The sequence below is a fragment of the Ictidomys tridecemlineatus genome, chromosome 2 (assembly GCF_052094955.1).
Source record: "Ictidomys tridecemlineatus isolate mIctTri1 chromosome 2, mIctTri1.hap1, whole genome shotgun sequence".
Classification (NCBI taxonomy): Eukaryota; Metazoa; Chordata; class Mammalia; order Rodentia; family Sciuridae; genus Ictidomys; species Ictidomys tridecemlineatus.
In genome coordinates, this window is record NC_135478.1 from 223,817,563 (window position 1) to 223,840,107 (window position 22,545).

The 22,545-nt window shown below is 43.3% G+C and overlaps 1 protein-coding gene and 1 long non-coding RNA gene across 2 annotated transcripts in view; both read left to right on the forward strand.

Annotated features, from left to right (window-relative positions):
• Cntnap2 (contactin associated protein 2) overlaps positions 1–22,545 on the forward strand; it is a 1,898,037-nt gene that overhangs the window by 1,581,375 nt on the left and 294,117 nt on the right. The window lies entirely within an intron of this gene.
• Positions 10,181–17,008, forward strand: LOC144375487 (uncharacterized). The gene is made up of 2 exons (XR_013435481.1): positions 10,181–10,525; positions 14,197–17,008. It is a non-coding gene; the product is annotated as an uncharacterized LOC144375487 (long non-coding RNA).

The following is a 22,545-nucleotide window of genomic DNA, read 5'->3' on the forward strand; positions in this document are numbered from 1 at the left end:
GCTTACATGGAGTTACACGTAAGAATTTCTCTAAGATAACTTTATCTAGGAGTAATTACAAGGTTTTGAACTTTATTAGATACTTTGAAATCACTCTACCAATTTACATTTCCAAATTTTTAAAAGTTGTTTTGGCTCAACTTGTTCAATTAATACTGACAAATTCAAAATCATCCATGTGATAATACAAACTAATGAAGATGAACTTTGGATTTTCTTGGCTCATAGTGAAATGGAACATATTTTCATGTTTCTTCAGATATGAATTGTCTCATTTGTATCTCTTTATAATTATACTGATGTATATTAATTTATATACATCGGTTTATAATTTGTACACTTTGTAGTTTTCATCTCCAAGTCTCTGTTTTTGAATTTTCATTTGGATTATGATGTATTTTGACATCCAGGAGACTTTAATTTAATTAAAATAGTAGAACATAAGACAACATATCAATTTTTTTTTAGTTGATTTGTTGTGCCTTGTGTCACAAAAAAAAATATATATTATCTTGGTCTTCATCCCATAGTGACATGTCTTTTTTCTTCTAAAAGTCTTAATTTTTTTTCTATATTTAGGGAATTATATGTGGAATGCATTTTATATAGTATAAGATGGATCCAGCTTCTTATTTTTAATGTGCATAAAACCAAATTTTCTATCATTGAACATTGGGAGAAAAATCTTCTGTCCACTGACCATAAAGCCACCTCTGTATCAAGGCAGAGTTTTAGATTATAGCAGAGTTGACCAGAAAGTGCAGATTCCCCGTTGACCCCATTCCCACATGCACAGCCTCCCCTCGTATCAACATGCATCAAGTTTTTACACACGCAAGTGTCTTGTGCTGGCTCCAGATTTTCCCTTAGCCATATTGTCTATGTTGCACAAATCTCATTCTACATTAATATTATGTCTTTATAATGGAACTTGATGTCTCATGGAATTAGTCTCCCCACATTGTAGATGTTTAACAAAGTTCTTAAAATCCACGTACATTTTTCTATTGTAAATAGTATCTTTTAATAAATTGTAATTTCTGACAATTAATAGTATATAAAAGGCAGTTTGGGGAGATTGTGATAGAACTCACATCCATATCCACCCCAACGTGTACAAGTCAACGGCCTGATGTGCTTTTGAAACATATTTTAATATAATCCTATAGTAAGAATTCTTTGTATTTGGCCCCTTTCACTCAACATTTTGTTTCTGATTCCCTCAGGTTGTATTGCAGCTATTTCCATTCATTTTTATGGCTGCAGAGCATTCCACTGAATAAATACAATGCCACTTATACATCCAGCTTCCGGTCTGGGGCTATTACTGGTTATACTTCTTCCTTCTGTAATTTCCCTGGGCTAATTTTAATTCTTCCCAACATTCTAGAGAGTATTTTATTCTTATGTTTTCTGCTTTTTCATGCCTGTTCTATAAACATTTAAATATTTTTTTTATATTTTGCTTATAAGTATTCCATTATCTTGAGTGTCTAGGGTTTTTCTCTGACACCTTTCTGCAGTGATTTGTTTACTCATTTGTAGTCTTTTTATCCTTTTGTTTATCCTTTGCACTCCTTGATTTGCAAGGCTACTGTAAACATGGTTCATGTGGATCTTGTCTTGAGAGTGTTTGAGTCCACTTTAACCAGGCACTTTGATTCCCAGTCTGGATTGAGTTTATGTTCATCTCTTGGATACTCAGTGTGAATTCAGGCCGTACACCTACATTTGGCCGCCCCATGGTTAGGAGTTCTCAGGGTTGGATTGCTTATCCAGGGTCCTGGCTGAAACAATGATGCTGTCATCACTATTGCCTGAGGCCAGCAGTCAGCTGTTTCTTAGCCCCACCTATCACCGGAGACAGGACTCCAGGAGTCTCAGCTCAGGGCAGTGTCTAGATTTCTGCACCCCACCCTGAAGACTATTTCTCTGAATAGAAACAAAACAAAATCTCCTAAGTGAATTCAAAGTCAGTGCCATGCTGACCATAAATAGAGCATGAAGTATTACTCCCATTTAGTTATCAAGGATTAATTAGGCTTTTATTTTGTTATGATTTCCAAGTGTCCCGTATGTAACTTCTAAAGTGAAAGTATCTTTAAATATCAGCCTATTATGAGTGCCTCTTTTGCCAATATGAATAACACTACAGTAGTACTTTGGGGATAAATGGAGCCTCTCTGTAGGAAATGTGGCTGAAAGTGGAATTGCTGGGGCAAAGGTAGACAAGTCCTCATTGTCTAAAGTTCTGTCATATCTTTGCAGCCTCCTTGTGTAACTGTGACGATGCCTGTTTTGTTTTCCCGCTCTCTCCCTTCACTCAGTGTTCCCCCATCCTCCTTGTCTTTGATAACGGGAAACTGGCAGCTTCCCATATTTTGAATTTGCTTTTCTCTCATTGTGCATGAGTGGGAAGAGTTAGCTCTAGTTAGATGCACAAATAGCTCGTAGCCTGGCAGGTTCCTGGTGAAGCAAATGTGTGGTATCGATGAAATTCAGAAGAAACTTGTGAAATGCACTTTTCTTTTTCTTCACCCCCACCCCAACGTGCTGACGACAGAAACTCACTCTCCAACTGACCTTATTCAAGGTAAGAGAGGTACTGTTCCAGTGTGTTGATCTCAAGGACGTCCCTCCATGCAGAATAAATAGTGGAACTAAAATATCACTGAAGCTCAAAGTAAGCAGATTATGTGCTATCAACAGTGAATGCCCAATAGATCCACGATCCAAGAACTTAAATAGAGGTGTTATCTATCATTATACTTGAAAGAAGCCCAAATGTGTTGTGTTCACTGCATAATTCTTAAAAACCCATTCTTTCAAAATGGCTACCATGGTTCTGGGCATCACATGGAGAGGGAAACACAATATCTAGCAGGAAAAAGAGAGAGATTATTACTTTACTGTATCCCTATGTTTAGAGTAAAAAAAAAAAGCAAACAAAAAATTCACTCTCTCAAAGCAGATCCCTTTTGTATATCAGTGACTAGAAGAATTGAATCATATGCCAACCACTAGATTATTGGGGTGATGAATAGAATTTTCCTGATTGCCTGAGATTAATCTATTTATGTCCATGACTTTTAGGTTTCATAGCAAAGGAAGATGTAGGAAGAGCTATTGGTGAAGTTCATACTAGCATCTAATGCAGACAAAAAAAATACGATGATCATATGGTTTATAATAAAGGTAAGCAACACCATGAGTGGAATGGACCACTGTGGAATTCCTTGCTAGCACTTCCTTATGCAAAATTAAATCACTTAAAAAATTAAGGACTGTGATCATGAAGACAAAGAGTGTCGACTGGTATAGTTTAGTACAAAGGAATTAACCATGGTTTAGGTTTTGAGCCTTATATGTGATGATACTTAGAAGTATATTTAGAAACATTTTCAACCAAAACTCCTGAAACCAAGCATTTCCTGAGATAAGAAGGTTTGCTGAACCATTCCAGATGTTAGCCACAAAAGATCTAGGTAGGTCCTGGGACACGTTTCTGCAAGCTCCCAGCAGCCCCACTAAATAGCAGTTGGGGAAATGTCTGCAGGATCTGGGAACGAACCACCAGCGTTTTTATAATGAGCGCTGGAGAAGGAAGGCATGAGTCATTTTCATTGCAATTACATTGGCTCTGGAGAAGAGGGACAGGTTAACCTGAAGCAGGAAAGTTTAGGGAGAGGACTATAAGGCATCATGCAGTGAGCTTTGCATAGTTTAGGAATGGAATTGTTTTCCTTTCACATGAACAACAATAAACTTAACAGATACACTGAGATAGGGCATTTGATGAAAGTCAAATCTATTATTCCTTACTGTAGAGATATTTACTAGACATCTGGCAGAGATCCTAATCACCATCACCATAACTCTGACCAACTTCCCTGAGTCCACACACCAATCTCTACTGGTTAATGGAATACCTTAGCCAAGAGAGATACCTCTGTTATTCCCCAAATGTCATCAAAGCCTAGAGGTGATCAGTTCCCACAACTCTTCTTTGAACATGAGCTGCTGCTGGAGTTTGGGGGTGTAAAGAGATCAGGGAGCAAACTGTTTTGAAACGAATCCACTTGGCTTGGCTGGGAGACCTCAACAGAGGCTGTAGTTAAAGAAAGCAAATCCTGCCTGCTTGAAGAAGGTGAGCACCCAGCCAGGAAACAGCCGCCAGTTGCAGACTGTGACATTGTACTGGAATGGGGCCAGACCTCAGTCTGAGGGCTGCTCACGCAAGTGAAGGAAGCCCAACCGAGAGCCAGTTTGAGTAAAGAAAACCAGGGATGGTTTATTTATTTTTTTTTTGGGGGGGGGGAGTTCTTGTGAGACAGATGTTACTACCAGAATTATCTCTTGTAATTTATTAATATTGAGGACCCCCAGTATACTCTTGAGGTTTGACAAGCCCAAGGTAGCTTGTTTTCCAAGAGGAAACACTTATTTGTCACACACTGTTCAGGGCTGCTTATGCATCTGGTGGACAAAGACCTGCCCATTAGCATAAAGGAAATCCACAGATCGTGCCCCTTTAATTTGTAGAGCATCCGATAGTGTTTGCTGTGAAGATGGCAATAGCAGCCTCGTTCTTTGCTTTAATGCATCAGAAGTAGAAGGGTGTCCTCCATGCTGAGTTGGCTCCCGTAGCTTCCTTTGTGTCTCATCCAACCCAACACAGAGAGGAAACAGCTCTCTGGCCAGAAGGTGCATTGGGCTCTGCTTATAAACCCAAAGACACCATGAATCCTGGGGGAGGAGCATCCAAATCAGGAGGGTGGCATCAGCAAACCCCCAATCACAGAGCATGTGCTTTTCCGTCACCCTGTGCAGGTGACCACAGGCCAGACGTGCACAGCCTTCAGGCCTCCACACGCTCCAGCATCCGAATCCCTGGCCAGGGTGCCAGTGGACCTGGACCCCTCAGGGCCTCTCTCCAAGTCTCCCTTAACCATCTGGAGATCCCCACGTGCACAACTTTCCTCCTCAAATTGGCCTTCCACTTCAGAGACAGGTCCTTCTGCCTGCGTTTCACTTCCTGACTGCATTTTGCTTGAAAATTGTTTTTTTTTTCTGGCATTTTAATCCACAATACAAAGAGATTAATAAGCAGCTTTTGAAATGAAAGTTTCCAGGTGACAGATCTCAACCCCGTTTTGTAGATCTGGTGGATTAGGATACGTATTTTCAGTATTTCAGGAGCTCAGATTCAATTCTTTCCAATTCACCAACTCAACTATATCCAAAAACACGGTATTGGAGCCTAATAAAAGGGGCCATTTGCCTCTGATTCCAAGCTTTCCTTATAACTCTGTTTATAAGAAAGTTTTCTGAAGCCAGGAAACTTGACAAGCTCCGTAACTGCTTTGTACAGTTCTGTTTATTTTGAGCTCCAAATGTTAAAAAAATAATAATAATAAAATAAAAATTTTTAAAAAATCACATCCTGTGATGCAGGCAACAGTTTTGAATGAAGCCTCCCAGCATCCGGCACCAGCTTGCGCCTCTCTACTGCAGAGGAACCAGGGAAGCAGTGCCTCCTCTCCTGAGGATTCTGTTTATACTACAGGCTGTCACTCCCACACGGGGTCGGTGCCATCTATGACACAGCTGTGCCCCTGCACCAGCCCTGGTGCCCAACCTGTGTTGGTTGAACCCTTTTGATGGCTTTGACATGATTTCCCAAGTGTGCCCCTTCCCGCTGTGGCCGGTTGGTACTCTCTCTGCGTGGGTGTCACATGGAGCTCCAGCCACCCCACTTCTACATATGATCACTTCTTAGCTGCGTTCACATCACACCACGCTTGCCTGGCTTATCTGGGAAAAGCAGGGGAGGAGAGGCCGAGGTGGACCGACAGCAGAGAGCAGCAAAACCACGAGGGTCCACGAGACAAACCGCTCGCCTAGCGAGGTTTCTCTGCCTTATTGCCAGAGTCATACCTGCTCATTGTCAGGATTTTGGAAAACACTTTAATGAAGGAAAAATTTACCACGATCATACCATCTGGGTAATTATTTGTTATACTTGTAGGAAGGTATTTTTTTTCTTAATCACATAGATTTTTAAATACTCTTGGGCCCTATGTTAGAGCATTTAAGTGAGAGAATTCTAAGCAGAGTGGTATTTGTAAGACATCAGTCCTTTCCCTCCTTCAGCAGATTTGTTGAATTATTTGGGTTTCTTGACTGATAGGGGCTAAGGATGGAGCATACATACCCCTTTCATCATTCTCAGAAAAAGGCAATTCTTATTCATTTGGATTTGAAGAGAGAGATTTGGGAACGATATTTCATCAAACCCAATTCATCTATCATGCATTGTAACCATCCTGGACTCCGGTCAAGGATCTCTTGATAGATGGTCAGGATAAACACCATCAGCTCAGCCACTACCCTGCCCTGCGCTCACTGTCAATGTTTCTCATCTGCATGAGATTGCCCAACTTGGTCACTGGAACATAAAAGAGGGAAATGAATGTTTTCCTAAGCAATCTGTCAAAGTGTTGTGAAACCAATTGCTGTTATCACCATTCATCTGCCCAACAAAGAAACTACATTCTAGTAAATATTTCAAGTGAAACAAATGTGGCAGAGCTAATAAAATTATAGCATTTCTCTTTTTTAATTTTTTTGTAGTTGTAGATAGACAACATGCCTTTATTTTATTTGTTTATTTTTTTATGCAGTGCTAAGGATCAAGCCTAGCACCTCACAGCTAGACAAGTGCTTCACCTCTGAGCTACAGCCCCAGCCCACATTAGTATACACATAGACACATAAATATTCACAAGGAAATTGGGGTTGGTAGGATGTTTTCATACTATTCTGTACAAAAGCAACTTGTGTTAAAATCACAGCAACTAAACAGAGAGGACCAAAAGGATATTCACAGCATGAATTAAAATGAAATCTTCGGTTGGTTCCGCAAACCACAAAACTTAGCTAGAATCTCTTCTGTAAGCATATTCTAGTTTTAGAATCTAACTAGTAACTAGTATCTGACCAGAACCTATACTAGTTGAGATTCTCAATCCATTGAAAGAAGAGGCTGAGATGAGGCTGGTGGTAGAGCATTGGCCCAGCACGTGCAAGGTCCTGGATTCAATCCCCAGAGGCACAAAAATAAATAAATAACAAATAAAGCCCCTAAGACACTATTCAGTTTGAAAAGAGTGTTGTTAAGACCTGCTACTAGAGAAGTTAATAAGAAATGTCTGCTTGGGTTACTGTGATTTCAAAATTGACATTTGGTAGAGTCCAATGAAGGACATAAATTATAATCCATTTAACCCTCTTTCAAATACACAGGATATTTTTTTTTAAATTGCTGCTTCCAGACAGGTGAAAGAATGCCTGGCCAAAGAAAGATGTGTCACTCACAAATTCTAATGGCCTAAGCTTTTTGTTTTGGTTTGATTAAGGGCCATTACAGGTGTTTTTGTATGTTTGTTTCTTTCTTTTTCTTAACTGTTCCTGCGCAAGACTTTATAAGACACAAATGCTTCCAGTTCAAACTCAGTGGAGAGTCAGAAAGAGACACACCCCACAGACTCAGTGCCTTCCAGCCACTCCGGCGGCTCCGCAGAAACTATGTTTTTCATCACATTGGGGAAAACAATATGATGGGGACCTGCAATTTCTGACACCAATCTCACATCTAATCTCGGTAGCTTTATGAATATCTACAAGGGACCCAAGCCTTAATTGAAACTGATGCTAACTATTGATTTATTGAGTTGTTCTCACCGGGTAGTTATGAGGCCTCTGTAAATAAGGGCCGATGATAGTAATGGTCAAGTTCCCATGATTTCTTAATGTCCGTTTGTTTATTTGTAATATTTATGATTACAAGGTAGAATCTAGTGGGTGTCTGAGCTGGGGGCAGAAAAATTCACTTATAAAGGATGAAAATAAGTATAAGCATGTCGTTGGTTGAATTTTCAAGAACCTATTTCAAGAGCCAAGTACTCACGGCCATGGAGAGAGGAAAAAATAATCCCACAATGAACCAGTCATAGAAAACAAGGAAGAGAATGGAGCAGGGCGATAAGTGGCCGTGAGGGGTGTCTGTTTGACCCACCTTGAACATTCAGGGGAGGCTGGGAGAGGGAGGCTGGAGCCTCCTTTACCCAGTGGGGAGAGGCCCTGGAGCCAGGGCTGCAGTCTCCAGGAGCATCCTCCACAGTGTTTTCTGAGCTGACCTCTGTCAAGGGCCTGAGTGTCCCCTGACTCCTCTCTGGCATGAGGAGAGGTGGGTTCACACAGCAAAGCCTCAGACAATGCCACAGGCCGGGCTTCTAGCTGACAGTTTGGTTTGTTTTTCTGAACTGAAGACTGTGAAGGGAAGCAGGCCCCCTCCATGTATCCCTTGAAACTGATGCAAAGCTCCTGAGAATCTGAAGACCAGTGAAGTCAAGGCCTCTTCCAAACGGACAGTTTTGTGAGATCACTGATTGGCATTCTCAGCACGCCTTTGGTGATGGCTCCCTTCCCCCTCTGGGCTCTCCACCTCACCTTCCCCACACCATGGTGCCGTCTGCAGGAGGGCAGGGCTCTGGGCAGCTCATGAGTTGACACACAGCAGGGCCCACATTGATTCCTCATGGTGAAAAAATGATTTTATGCAGAATCCCTGCTGCACTTTCTCAGCATGGCGCTCACATCCACTCCGCCTGGGCCTCGTCTTCTGGGTCTCCCAGAGGTCACCTGCATCAGCCCTCAGAATTCCCTTTGCCAAAACCCAGGCCCTGGCCACTGGGCGCCCGCCCCGAGGCAGAAGCTGGCAGATGGAAACGCTGTTCCTCTTGCCTACTGTCTCCTCCTGAGTCTTCGGCACCGTCTTTTGATCTCCTCCACGGAGAGCATTCTTTACCTTTCTGAGAAACTAGAAGCCAAAGGACAGGACGTAACGGTAGCTGCCATCCTGTCCTGTGTCCTGCTACAGCACCAGTGCATCTGCTGGCTGTCCACCCGGGATCCTGCCGCTTTCGAAGGCCGGGGCTGATTTAATTCTTGGAATCTTTACCAAGATTTAATTTAATTCCCCAAGAAAAGGGAAAGGAAGTTCTCCACTCCATATTGAGAACAAAGAAAAACGAGAGCAATTCATCTCATTGTTATCACTAGTCTCAGGTTAACTCCGTTTCCAAGTTTACTACGTATCTATGTGGCCTAGGAGGGCATGTTTTCCCCCCAAAATATATAAAACAACAAAAGAAAAGCACAACTTGTGATTTAGGAAATAGATGACTGGACTTTTGAACTTTTACTATCATATTCTTCCTGTACTGATCAATTGCCTTTGAGAGTTCATATTAATTTTGGTCAAGAAATATACTTGTGGGCTGGGGCTGGGGCTCAGTGGTAGAGTGCCCACGTCACACATGTGAGGCACTGGGTTCAATCCTCAGCACCATATAAAAAATAAATAAATAAAGATATTGTGTCCGTCTACAACTAAAAATAATTTTAAAAACAAAAAGAAATATCCTTGTGAAAGCCACTTAGTTGATCTCATTCATTTATTTTTGTACATTGGAAGGATTTAAAGGAATAAAAGAGGAATGAGTTCTGTGAAGGTGAACCCCACAGTTTCAATGAAACTATATTTTTTTCCATTGGATGTATTTATTATTTGTCCGAAAACCACAGAATCTGGCTGAAGCTAAAGCAAATATATTTTCCCTTATTAAAATAAACACCTTTAATTGCCTTCCTTCAAACTGCTATAACACACAATGTGTTTGTTGGCCAAGGTAAACATGAAAAAGAAACCTGACATGACTAATGCTAGCATGATTAAAGAAAAACCTAAAGGTCAAACACCAGAATGGGGTAAATCCCAGGCAATACCTAAGAACAGGTGCCACTCTAGGCTGAGTGTGTCCATTAATGAACTGATTATTGAATAAGCTCTTGCACTGCTCCTTCTCAACCTTGTGCCCACACTTGTTAATCAGGAATGCACCACATTTCAATTAGTACTTATTTCTCTGCCTTCTGTAGACTTGGGTGGATTTCTAACAATAAAACCAGAAAGAAACTCAATGGCAAAATGATTGGGCAAGCAGTTTCACAATCAAGATTGGGTGACTTTTTTTTTTTTTAACTTAGTCTCCTACATGTCCACTCAGTGAAATTTATCAAGCACACAGGAAGCGCTGATTGGGTGCCAGTGAGTCAATGGGTATTGGGGAAGCCAAAGAATAATAAGACAAGCTCTCTACCCTAAAGCACAGATTGTTTAGAGGCAAGACAACCTTGTCCATAAGCAAGCAAAGGAAATGTGAGCCTCGCCGTGGAGGCTGGTGGAGGTGGGCAGGGCTCGAGAGGAGAGCGTGTTGAGGCTGTGTGAGTGGGAGGCACCCACCGGGAGACCTGGCCAGAGCCCTTGATGCTGTGTCTTGCGAGATGACCGGGCTTTCCAGAATGCCAGCGGCAGAGGCAACCCCTGACTCCCGAGGAAGCCAGGGCCTGGTGCTCCTTCCGTCCACCAGATGGGGAGCATCCCTGCCGTTTCTACACACAGGTGAGCCAGCGAGCCCTGGGTCCCGCGGGTGTCAGGTCACGGGTGCCTGCAGAGGGCCTGGAGTTGAGAATACAGACGGGGACCAGGCAGGTGCCCAAGGGCAGCAAGGCCACCACCTGAGACCTGAAAAGTTACCTTAGCCTTCCCAAAGACTCAGGTGGCTCCCAAGCTGTGCAGATGCAGGGTGGAGGACAGGAGGCTGAGGAAGCAATCAGACATGCAGTCACTGTCACCAGGCCTTCAACCCCCTGGGAAGGAACAGAAAGGCTCCCGAGGGCTTTGAGGGTGCCTCCCTGGGCCTCTCCTTCCCCTCACCTGCTGTGCATTCCCACCGCTCTCCTGGTCACTCCCTCTTCAGGTGTCTCTGCCCTAGCCTGATCCACATGTCACAAGAACTCACCAGCTTGTCATTAGGGTTCTTTAAAGGAGAGCTTTTTTGTTCTGTTTTGCTTTTTTTGGTACTAGATATTGAACCCAGGGGTGCTTTACCACTGAGCACATCCCCAGCCCTTTATGATTTTGTTCTGAGGCTGGCCTTTTGGAGACAACAACAGGAGGCTGGGTTTCACTTTGCCTCTTTCATAAGCAATAGATCATATTCTCTGGAATAGGACGGCCTGTCATTAACAGCATTCAGCGACACACAACGCCTACACAGGTAGCCAGCGTGGCTTCCCCTTACAGAATGAGGGAGAACTTCCATGGCCGTGGCGATGGGCAGACCTGTGCCCTTCCAGCATGTTCCATGTTGGTTCAGTTGGAGCTGCCCTGATGTGTCCATGTTGGTTGGTTGAACCCTCTTACTGCCCAGGGAGTACTTTGGTAGTTTTTAGTGAACTCTGCCAATGGCTGCCTGGTGTCTCTTCTCCCAGACTGAGCCCCTGTGTCTCTCTCACAGCCACACTGTCTGCCAGGTCATTGGCACTAGAGAAGTGATGATGGGAACAGGTATTTGAAAGCCTGATTGCAAGCAACAGCTTCTTCACACTTCAAATCTGAACATGAAGCAGACTCTCCTGAAAGGTGGCGCCATGACCCTGCCCGGGCAGCTCCTTTAAGTCTCTACAGCGGTGACCACTGGGGACCAGTGTGTCCATCACTTCTAGGTTTCACGGGTAGCTATCCCACCCTCCATCACCAGCGTCACGCAGGGCTGCCATCAGGATATTAGGTTAGAAGACTGAGACAAGTCGTTCTAAATTAAATCTCAGCTCCGTGGTTCCTTTGAAATTGCCCATTCTCAATATTCCCGGTGTTTCTCTACCCAAAAGTGAAGAGAAGAGACAAATATCTGTTGAGTGATGCACCAAATACATCATAAACTTGGGAATAATCAGCATTAACCATGTTCAGCAGAGAGAGATGCTCTGTGACTAAGTTTTACTGAATTTTAATGGCATAATTTTTAGCCCAGAAAGCATGCTCATGTGTGCCAGAGTGATTAATGATATAGTTTATGCAGCTCATTGGTCATACTTAAATTAGTTTAAATATTCATCTGTTGTTTTCGTTATGATGAATCTCTGTGTTGCTTTTTCACTCCTCTTTCCCCTGAGTGCTTCCTCTCATCTGGTTGGAGGACGTTTGCCTGAGTTTAGAAAGACGCTCTGGGTAACAATGCACCAGGCTGCCGAAGACTAGGGAAGATGTGACAATCAGGGCTTCATTTCATGCTGCAAAGTGCACACACATGCCCGAGCTGCCTAGGTGGAGTCAGTGGGTGCCAGAACAGAGGTCCAGTTTCTGATTTGCAGAAAAAGAAACCAAAGCATGAGGCTGGGTATGGGTGATATCTGGAAGACCTCCTTTAAAATCACACACCAGGCTTATAAATCAGCCCCTCTAAGTTCTCTTTTATGTGTATTTCTAATACAAATTCTTAGTTGGAAATTCCAGGAATTCTGTCTCCTGGAATTTTATTAATTTTCCTCTGGAACAAAAAAAAAAAAAGCCCTCTTCAGACTCTCCAGACAGTGAAATTGCTTTTTTGGTTAAAAAAAAAAAAAAAAAAAAAAAGAAAGAAAGAAATGCCATAAGAGTAACTTAATGAGACCTTTTATAACACAATGCTGAGATCTTTCAAATTCAAATTAAAGAGGGCTGCACCAGGCTCTGTTCTGTTTAATCCCTAGCTAGAGAGAACATTGCCTTTTCAAGCTGAGGCCTTGAGAGTACAGTTTCCAAATAGTCTACTCCATACCTCTTCCATGTGTGAATTACCCACACGGATCCACCTTTAAAATGTATGCAATGACTTTAATAATGGCCTGCGAATTAATCCTTGCAGAGCTGGCTAGATGGAAAATAAAAAATTCTAGAACAGAAATCAGCTTCCTGGACAAATCAACTAGTTTGGAAATTGTGGCCTCACACCAGGCAGGCATGTTCTTCGCCTCTTGTTTCCTCCCTTTCCTCTCCACCCAACAGGGAAAATAGAGTACGAGACACACACACACACACACACACACACACACACACACACACCTCTAAACACAAAAGTACCTGCACCTGAAACTGGAACCACAGTGTCTCCAGAAGGTCCATCTCTGGCGACGGCCCTCTCGGTTAGCACCTGAATGAAGAACCTTACTGTAGGAAATCCATCTTGGCCCCCAGCACCTCAGTGATGCTCTGGGGTGTTCAGCAAGGACCCAAATTCTCCTAAAGGTCAACTCCTCCTCCAACTCCCGACAGTTAACAGTCACCACTGAACATATTATTACCAGGCTTCTGACAACTAGCTTTTCTCCACTTTATTTGGCCTCACACACACAAACTGTGCAACTCGACTAAGGTAACTCTATCAGAGCAGAGGATCCGTAAACCACACGCAGGTCCCTATGTTGGGTAGGGTCGTAGGCAGCCATCTTTTTCCTGGGTCAGCCATGCGCCCAGGACTCATTCTCATGCCTCTCTCCTCTCTTTCCCGATCAGAGGGCTTCTTTTTGTGCCTTTGAAGCAGCCAGAGAAAAAACAAATTCTTGCTGTTGCCTAAAGCAATCTAGGGTCTCCCTTCCCAAGCTTTCTTCTTTGTAGCCTGTTTCACCCCTGCTACCTGTTTTCACTTCCTTAACCATTCTCTGCAACGACCTGCAGGTCATGATTGAGTTGTGAGTGATCTCCCCCCAAATCCATTCCATCTCACTTCACTGCAAATGAATGAGGGTTTGCAATCATCCAGAATGGCAGGAAACAGCAGCATCTTTCCCATAAAAGGGAGGTTTAAAAGCAAATACTTGGGGATATTATATTAAAATGCCTACGTGGCTACATGACAGATTCTAACGTGTTAGAGCCTTGCTAGCATGTTATTCTGTGACAGTCTCCTCCTAGGAGCCATCAAACGGTACTATTTGCTCCAAAGAAGAACCATACAGGACTTTCTGAGCTGAGAGGGAAGAGGTGGGGTGGGGGCAGGCCACGACCGCACACCCCCAACCCTGCCGGGGAAATGGTGGCTGGCCTCAAAATGTGGAGAAAAGGTGGAATTTCTTTGTTTCAGATTATTTCTCAGTGTTAAAGGGCCATTGAATGTGTTCTGCGTAGGGAGAATAAAGCTGGAATAGTATAATGAGCCCTGAATTGGGGGTAAAGAGCATAAATAGGATTCTCGTCCTGGATCTGACAGGTTTTGTGCTTTGGTATTTATAGTTCTTATTCTTTAAATTCAGAGCTCAGATGGGAAGCCTCCCACCTCCCATACAACTCGGGAACTCGGTGAGAATACTATGTACCACTGCTGCATTCTGATAAAAGTCAGAGCCTGAATCACCTTATGGACGTCTGACAAGATTTCACAGAGCCTCGTGTTGTCAAAACCAAATTTCTTTTAACTATTCGAAGCCCACCATATCCTGTACCAGAGTGTTCCTGACAATACCTGTCATCTGATCTGGAGTCAACAGTCACCATCTTGAGCTTTCTCATCTATCAATAGAGACTTTGATGCAAGACAAGGGGTTTGTTTGGGCTGACAGATCTCAATGCAGCCCTAATTTTTCCCCTGGGTTTTCTGAAGCCTACGTGATATTAGATATTAGGAGACCCCTATGAACTGATTAAAGCATTAGGTGTGTGGTTCACAAAATGGCCAAAATCAGCTCTTCCCTGTGAAATATCTCTTCCTCCAAAGCCTATCCAGGTTAACATCTCGTTTTCTCCACATTATGGGGATTTATGTATGAAGGTTGTCATGGTAACTGGGTGACAAGTTGCCCTGAGAGACTCTATAACACTTCTAGGCTTCCCTTGCTATCTGGAATTTCTTCTTCTTTCTCTCAAATATGGTCTACCACAGAATGTAGTTTTGCACTTGTTTTCTTAAGGAGGATATCCAATTTGGATAGATTATGGATTTATGGAAAGTTACAACTCAAAAGAGTTTATAGGCATCATCAGTCTTTTATTGTTCTCCTTGTCCAATGGAAACAATTGTCAGGGAACTGGTTAAAAATACAGATTCTTAGTCTTCTCTACAAACTATTGAGTCGAAACCTCGTCAGAGACAAAAGGAATCTGTATTTTTAACAAACATCCAACCATTCATACCACCAAGCAGGTTTGAAAACACTGAGCTAATCTCATGATTTCCTTTTGTGGATAAGGATGTTCACTTGGTTAAATATGTCACAAGTGAAAAAGAGAAGAAAGAGGGAATCTCATAGCCCTATCAGAATTAATGTCCAGAAAGAATTGACTGACACATGTCAATTATAAAACAGAAACTGAAAACTTTTCCTAAGGCTGAAACACTCCACTTAGGCAACTCATCTTCTAAAGCTCTTGATTTTAACTGATCCTAAAGTGACAGGAGTCATCTTCTATACTCTCTGTCCTTAACAACACTCTAAAGATGACATCCAAGTTTACAAACACTTTCACATGTTTCAGAGGCATTACACTACAGAAAATATGGAAATTTATTTATTTTTTATTTTTTTGCAGAATTTTCTAATTGCACCCAACAATAACTTGCAGGAAATATATGGGTTGGACTTCCAGCTGAGACATTCTAGGTAAATGAAGGAAGTTGTATAACATTTTTAGTGTCACGTACCACTAAAAGAGAACAGTTACGTGGATCCTAAAATTAAAATACTCTAATAATATTTACAATATTGTTTCTGCATACACACTCTAAAACCACTTTGAGATTGATGAAGATACTTACTGTTCCCACTTTGCAATGGATGGCTTTCCTAAATATCAGTACAGCACCTATACTATGTTTAATTATAATTTGAAACCTACAAGTATAATGTCCTGGCTTTGCTATACTCTCAGGGAAAATATGACTATATTTTATTTTACCAAGAGAGACTGGTGAGTCACTAGTGCTATAAAGACTATCCAACGGTTTGATGATAAAAGTCGAGATACTATTCTCTTAACCAAATATGAAAATATGACCAATCATCTATAACAATCTCCAGGGAGTGCTGTGTATGCTTGGCACAATTAAAGTAGGGACAAAGAAGAAGAAGTATTTGAAATTATTTTTTTTAAACATTTTTAGTTTTTCTTTCCTTTTTTTTTTAGTTGTTGATTCTATTCTATATTCTTTATTCCATTAATTTATATGTGGTGCTGAGAATGGAACCCAGCGCCTCACCCATGCCAGGCAAATGTGCTACCACTGAGCCCCAGCCCCAGCCCTGAAATTACTTTTATAGACTAAATTTGATGTCTTGTTAATATCATAATACCTGCAGATTGGAGAGTTGAGAGCCCATTCACCCAGTAAATGGCCTGTGTGGAACTACTTTTCTTTCATTTTGGGAGGGCAAGGGTAGGAGGATGCTGGGGGTCTCACTAAGCTGCTAAGGTTCTCACTAAATCATTGAGGCTGGCCTTGAACTTGAGATCTTCCTGCCTCAGCCTCCCTTCCCAAGTCACTGGGATTACAGGGGGGCACCACGGTGCCCTGCTTCTGTGTGTAACTTGTAACATTTGTATACACAGGAAAACAGCACCTTCAGAGTCCAGGGCTTTGTATCTGGGTTGTTTCCAAGCTGGAGGAATCCGGCCCAATTAGCAAGTCCTGCCCTTTCTTCTAGAGTTTTTCTTAATCCTCTTTTGAGCTCCCTAATTTGAATTATTCAGTGTCATCAACAAAGATTTGACAGTTGGGCCTCAGTGAAATCAGAAACTAGAGTTGCAATTAGTTTCTTAATCATCGTGCATATTATTGTTGCACAGGGAAAATATTAGAATCTTATTAAAAGAAAGGGGAATTATTAATGCACTTAATTTGTCATTTTTTTCTATGAAAATACAGAGTTAAAGAGAAGTTTGACTATCTTTAATAGTTTCCCATGGGGATGGCTAAATATAAATGATTCAGAAATCCAGTGTCAAGAATCAGAGTAACCCAACGTTTCCCTTTCCTGTTTTCCTCCCTGGCTCTTGGCCGTTTTTTGTTTATTTGTTTGTTTGCTTTATTTTGTTTTAATAGAGAGTTATAAAACATGGTTACTTTGGTAATCATTTTTATCTGGCTTTTTTTATCAGTCTTTACCAAACGATTATTATTATAGTTTAATTTGAAATATATAGTGTATTTTCCCTTCAAGTTTTAAAACAAAAATATGAACAATCATATAGTTTGGAACTATAATATGCAGTTAAATATAAAAAAAAATCAAGGATCATAAACCCCAGGTCTACTCCGCGGATACAGTATAAACGAAAAAAGTGCATCAGAAATTCATGAGAACAGGAGGAAGGCGGTGAAACTGGGTCATGTGGAGCCTACTGCAGGAGAGAAGGGAGGCTGAAGTCAGCACCAACCAGCAACACAACCTGGAGAGGGTTAGCACCCAGGTGAGCTGTCCATCAGCACAGGGTGTCAGGGCAAGGTGACTGGACCCTCTGTTTGCTGACTGATACTTGGAGATATTAAGCTCCTACCCCTAATTAGAGAGAGCAGTAAGGAGCCCTGTCTTTCCTGATGATTATGTTTCAAAGGAGGGGCTCCACAGTCTTTGAGCAAGAAATTCCTGGGGTGTGGAACATTCACTCAAGGAGCAGTTAGAAGTTACACCTCCAAGTTTCTAAAGTCAATGCTCTAAGAAAAGGGAGGTCAGAGGCCTGTGGTCAGGAAGAAGCCTGTCTCAAGTCTGGTCAAGCTCAAGGGAACTTGAGGGCCTGCTTGATCATCAGGAGGCTTCAGAGGTAAGGTGGAAATCCTTTTCCCCAGATCAGGTGGGTCATGGTATCCTTGTATGGTGATTCCTCAGATATTCTAAATAAATTATCTTTCGTATTCAGCAGAAGCATAAATAGTATTGAATACTACTTAATAGACAATAATTAACTGTATTGAAGAGAAACGCTAATAGCATCCAACAGAAGCAGACATCGGATGCGTTCCACCCAGGCACGGTGCCTTGGCCCGGTAGGAGCACCCTACAGGGTAGCACCTGCTGAGGTGGTTGGGGCCCGTGACTTCCAAGGACTGCATTTACAGGGAGCTTCCCTGCCATTTGACCAGGCGATCCTCCGTCCTCCAAAGTAAAGGGAGTATTTTCATCCTTGATTTATTGACCAGGAGACTCCGGCAAAGAGGACACTAATTGTTGCTTCCTGGTATCACCGTGAACCTGCATTCCCTCGGGCTGCGCTCTCCCCAGAACCAAGTCAGCTACTTAGAGGAGCTCATTCAACACGCCCAGGACTCGGGGGGACATTGCTGCCTTCATTGCTCCAAGTCGACAAATCGCCTGCCATCTGTCTAAGCTGACTCTGTGACTCCAGCAGCAATGCCTGAGGCTTTTCCTAGAGGTCTGAAAGAATTCCTGAGGCGCCCTAAGCATCTAATTTAATGCCAAGGAGGGGCTCAGGCGGTGGCAGACGTCTGCCTGGTAGCAAAGTTCCAGGATACAGAATACGTTGTGCTTTTCTGGGAGTGGTCACAGCTGTGTCCCAGGAGACCCTGACAGTTCCATCTAAATCTCACTGAAAGGTCTTAGTGACATCCACAGAGGCTAGTGGTGAGATGACACTTGGAGAAAATAATGAAGCAGCAAAGGTGGGGCCTAGACTAGGTTTTGGGGTCTCCATAAAACTTGACATAACACCATAATTTGCGCTCGATGGCCATGTCACCAGTGAGCACAGGGAGCTGCCGTGCTGGACTGCAGAAGGTGCCAGGAGAATCCACAGCTCCTCTGCTCTGATCTCTCAAGGTCACGGAAGTGCAGAAGAGTCCCTGGGACAAAGCTTCTAGGGGAAGTGATGTCCCAGGAGTCACCAGGAAAAGCAAGGTCCCACCATGGAACAAAGAAGTGCCCTGAGCCCACACCTTTCCTCTTGCCTTCAGAATGGACAGGGGCCACCCACAGAAGCACTGGGCAGAAAAGAGCCACTAAGGAGCCCTGCACCACCATCCGTGTGGGGCCAATGGCAGTTTCAGGGGTTCCCCTGCTGATGATGGCTTTGCTTGTTCTGAGAAACGCCCCCTCGACACAAAACCTGGTCTTTAATGGGAGGGTCCCCTACCTTGGCCCAAAAGTTTGACCCTTGATTTGTTTGTGTCATTTTGCTCTGTTCTAGTCCAAGGATTCATAGCAGGTACAGGGCGCTGCCCGATGGATGGCGGCCAAGTTCTGCAGTGACGGGGACACTGGATCCCCATGCAAGGTGACCCTCCATTCACCCAGCTCCCTCAAGGTCTAAAATAACACCCGGGTGTGGGCCCCGCAGTGGTTCAGACAGTAAGAACCCTGGACGTGAGAACTCGGGTCTGCATCCGCAGGCCTGCCAGCACTCCCTCTTGGGTCTCACTGCTGAAGGAATTTTAGAATGCACTAAGTCTCCCTGCATCACGGTCAGGTAAAACGGCCATGCTTCCTTCACACCCTGGAAGGGAGATCTGCTTCCCTCGGGCGGGCGGCCTCCTGCTCCACTCTCAACCTGCAGAGGGACATTTCCACCCCTGGGCCCCCCACAAGACGGCGTCATTCAGGGGTATCTGCATTTCTCAAAATGTTCTTATCTGTTAGATTTTTAAATGCACATGTTGGTTTTGACAAACAGAAGGAAACATGTCTAGTTTGTTTCCAATATTCATTTCTCCATTAATTGTGTCAGGTTGCATTTTCCCTCTCTCTCTCTCTCTCTCTCTCTCTCTCTCTCTCTCTCTCTCTCTCTGTGTGTGTGTGTGTGTGTGTGTGTGTGTGTGTGTGTGTGTTTACATAGAGATTCTGAATTGAAGATAGTGGATTGTCCCCATCTTTTAAAATCTTCTCCCTCAGAAGCCACTAAGCAAGTGGTAGTAAAGAAAAAAAACCATTAAACTCACAAGGACAAATGAATATGTAAGAAAACAAAAATGGTTAGAGATTTTCAGCTCATGTTTGGAAGACAGAACGCAGAGGTAGGAGAGCAATGATTTAGCAGGATGCAGGGAACTGGAGGAGAAAGGGCTTGCAGAAGGGATTGCTGTTAGGGTTTGGATCTTCAGTGTCCCCAAAGGCCACGGGCTAAAGGCTTGGTCCTCAGCTGACGATGCTGCTGGAAGGTGGTGGAGACGCTGGAGTGGGGCCTGCTGGAGGAGTAGGTCATGGAGGCAAGCCTTGAAGAGCTTATTTTGTCCCTGTTCTCTCTCTCTTCCTCTCTCTCTCCTTCTCTATCCTTCTCCCTCTTTGCCTTCCAGACACCATGAGGTCAGCAACTCTGTTCCACCACATGCTCCTTGCCATGATATTCTGACTCACCAAAGGCCCAAGGTGAAAGGGCCACACTTGGCCCTGGGCTGAAACCTCTGAAATCACAAACCAAAATAAATCTTTCCTTCCTTTAAGTTATTTATGTCAGGTGATTTGTCATAGCAATGGTAAACTGACAAATACAGTTACAAAAAAGGAATTAATTGACTCTGTTCTGAAGGCTCTGGATATGGAGACTCTGGGCAATTTGGAGGCAGGGTGTCGACAACAGCTGAACAAAGGACTGGGTGAAGGTCTGCATGCAGAACTGCCAGGTGCTTCCAGTCTCATTCTCATACCACTGGGAACTAGGATGTCTCCTAGAATATGGGACTGTTGACCCAGGAAGAGCCTGAACAGGAGACCCACCTGGGCCCAACTGAGGTCAAGAGTGAGGTTCAGGGCCCCAAATGGGAAGTATTTATTAAAAGTTTAAATATTCCCTTCTTTCCCCCAAAACCAGAAACAAAATATATTACTCCTGTGTTCCTTTCCAAGCAGGAAATTAAAGCAAAATCGACCACAGTGAAATAGATAGCCAAGGATTATCAACCATCAGAGAAAGGCATTCACTATAATGGAAAAGAGGGGAGGGGCAGGGGGAAAGAAATTTTAAAAGAAAAGGAAAAACTCTGGAATAAAAAAGAAGAATAAAAAGCAGAAACCAGGAAAAAAAATCTCTTAAGTAAGCGACACAGACACGTCCGCCCCTGCTACCATCACTATCAGGAGAGCAGATGAAGATGGTCTAATGGTGACAAGAGACCCACATCTGCCAGGTTGAAGGCAGGAGTCAGGGCATGAATGACTCTTGTGTGGAGGGATTTCTGATGTGCAGCACCACACTAGAGGGAAAAGGGGAACATTAAAGTACATCTGTGATCACTCGCCTGGTGTCTTCACTGCCAGATCTGGTGTCTGGTGTCTCCCCCACATCGCTTCGGACGTTAGCTGCAGAACCAAGCCTGGAAGGCAGAGTCCTAGTTTCCAGTCTGATGGGATTTCTACAGTGACCCAACTCCATGAAATGAATGGGAATATCAGGTTACAGAAGGATTTCCAGTTCCAGAGAGTAAACATATACTGCAAACAAGATCCCTTTCATGTGCTTATTAGATATAAATTTGATCTAATATCCAAAATGTATCCACAAGTGACAAAAATTCTCATCACTTTTATTTTTAATGTAGAAGAGCTACTTTGAAATGATTTGCTAGGTCTCTCAAACTTTTTCCTAGGAAGTTGGAATTGAGGTTTTAATTTATTTTCCTGATTCATTTTCCTTAAATTCAGCAGCCAATATGGTCCAAACAGTATTTTTGAAGAGAGATGGTGTAGTACCCAAGTATTTGAAGGAATTACTAAACCTTGTCTTGTGAGTATTTGAAAAGCAGATGTCACTTATATCTTGTTCCCTGCCCCTATCATCCCAAATTACATCCCAGTCTATCCAAAGTGGCACCCTTTGTATGCATAAGGACATTAAAAGGAGCAGCTTTATGCTTCTGACTTATATGGTAGGAAGAAATTATAAGGCGGATTCTTACCTCCTGTGTCTATCAGGCTCTCTCTAGACCTTATCCATCTGACTTTTCCTCCACTGAGTCACCACCCTTACTGGGCCCGGCTGCAGATGCCTGGGAGACCACTGAGAACAGAGGAATGACAAATGTCATGGTGGCACTGTTGGTCCACAGTGAGGCGTGTTTAAAGTGAGAAATTACCTCTTTAGGAGGACAGCTCTAGGACTGCTCGTGTTCTGTGTCCACTTAATGAGGCCGTGAGCGCTTACACATTGGGCTAAAGAATACTCTGAGGTTGCCTGTGGCAGTGTTTCTGGATGAGATTAACATTTGAACTGGGGACTGGGTAAGGCAGATTGCTCTCTAACTCGGTGAGTTCTAGGGAATCAACCGCAGACAGGAGTAGAACACCAAGGCTGAGGGGAAACACCCCCAGCCTGCATGCCTGCGTTAGGAGACACTGGTCTGTTTCTACCTTCAGAGAACAAGAGAAGGTAGGCTCTTCTTGGACCCTGTGCTTGTCGACTCTGAGGCTGGAACTGCACATCCGCTCTCTGGGGTCTCCAGCCTGCTGACAGGAGATACTGAGACCTCTCAGACTCCATGATCATGTGAGCCAACTACACACACACACACACACACACACCTACATTTCTCTAGAGAAACCACAAAAATAGCCTGTCTTAAAGGATCACAAGTAGGTTGGAATCACAGCAAGGAACCTGATATTGTCCAACAGGAACACCAAATCAGAAACTCTTGAGATTCCTTCTGTGGGAGCAGGTGACCA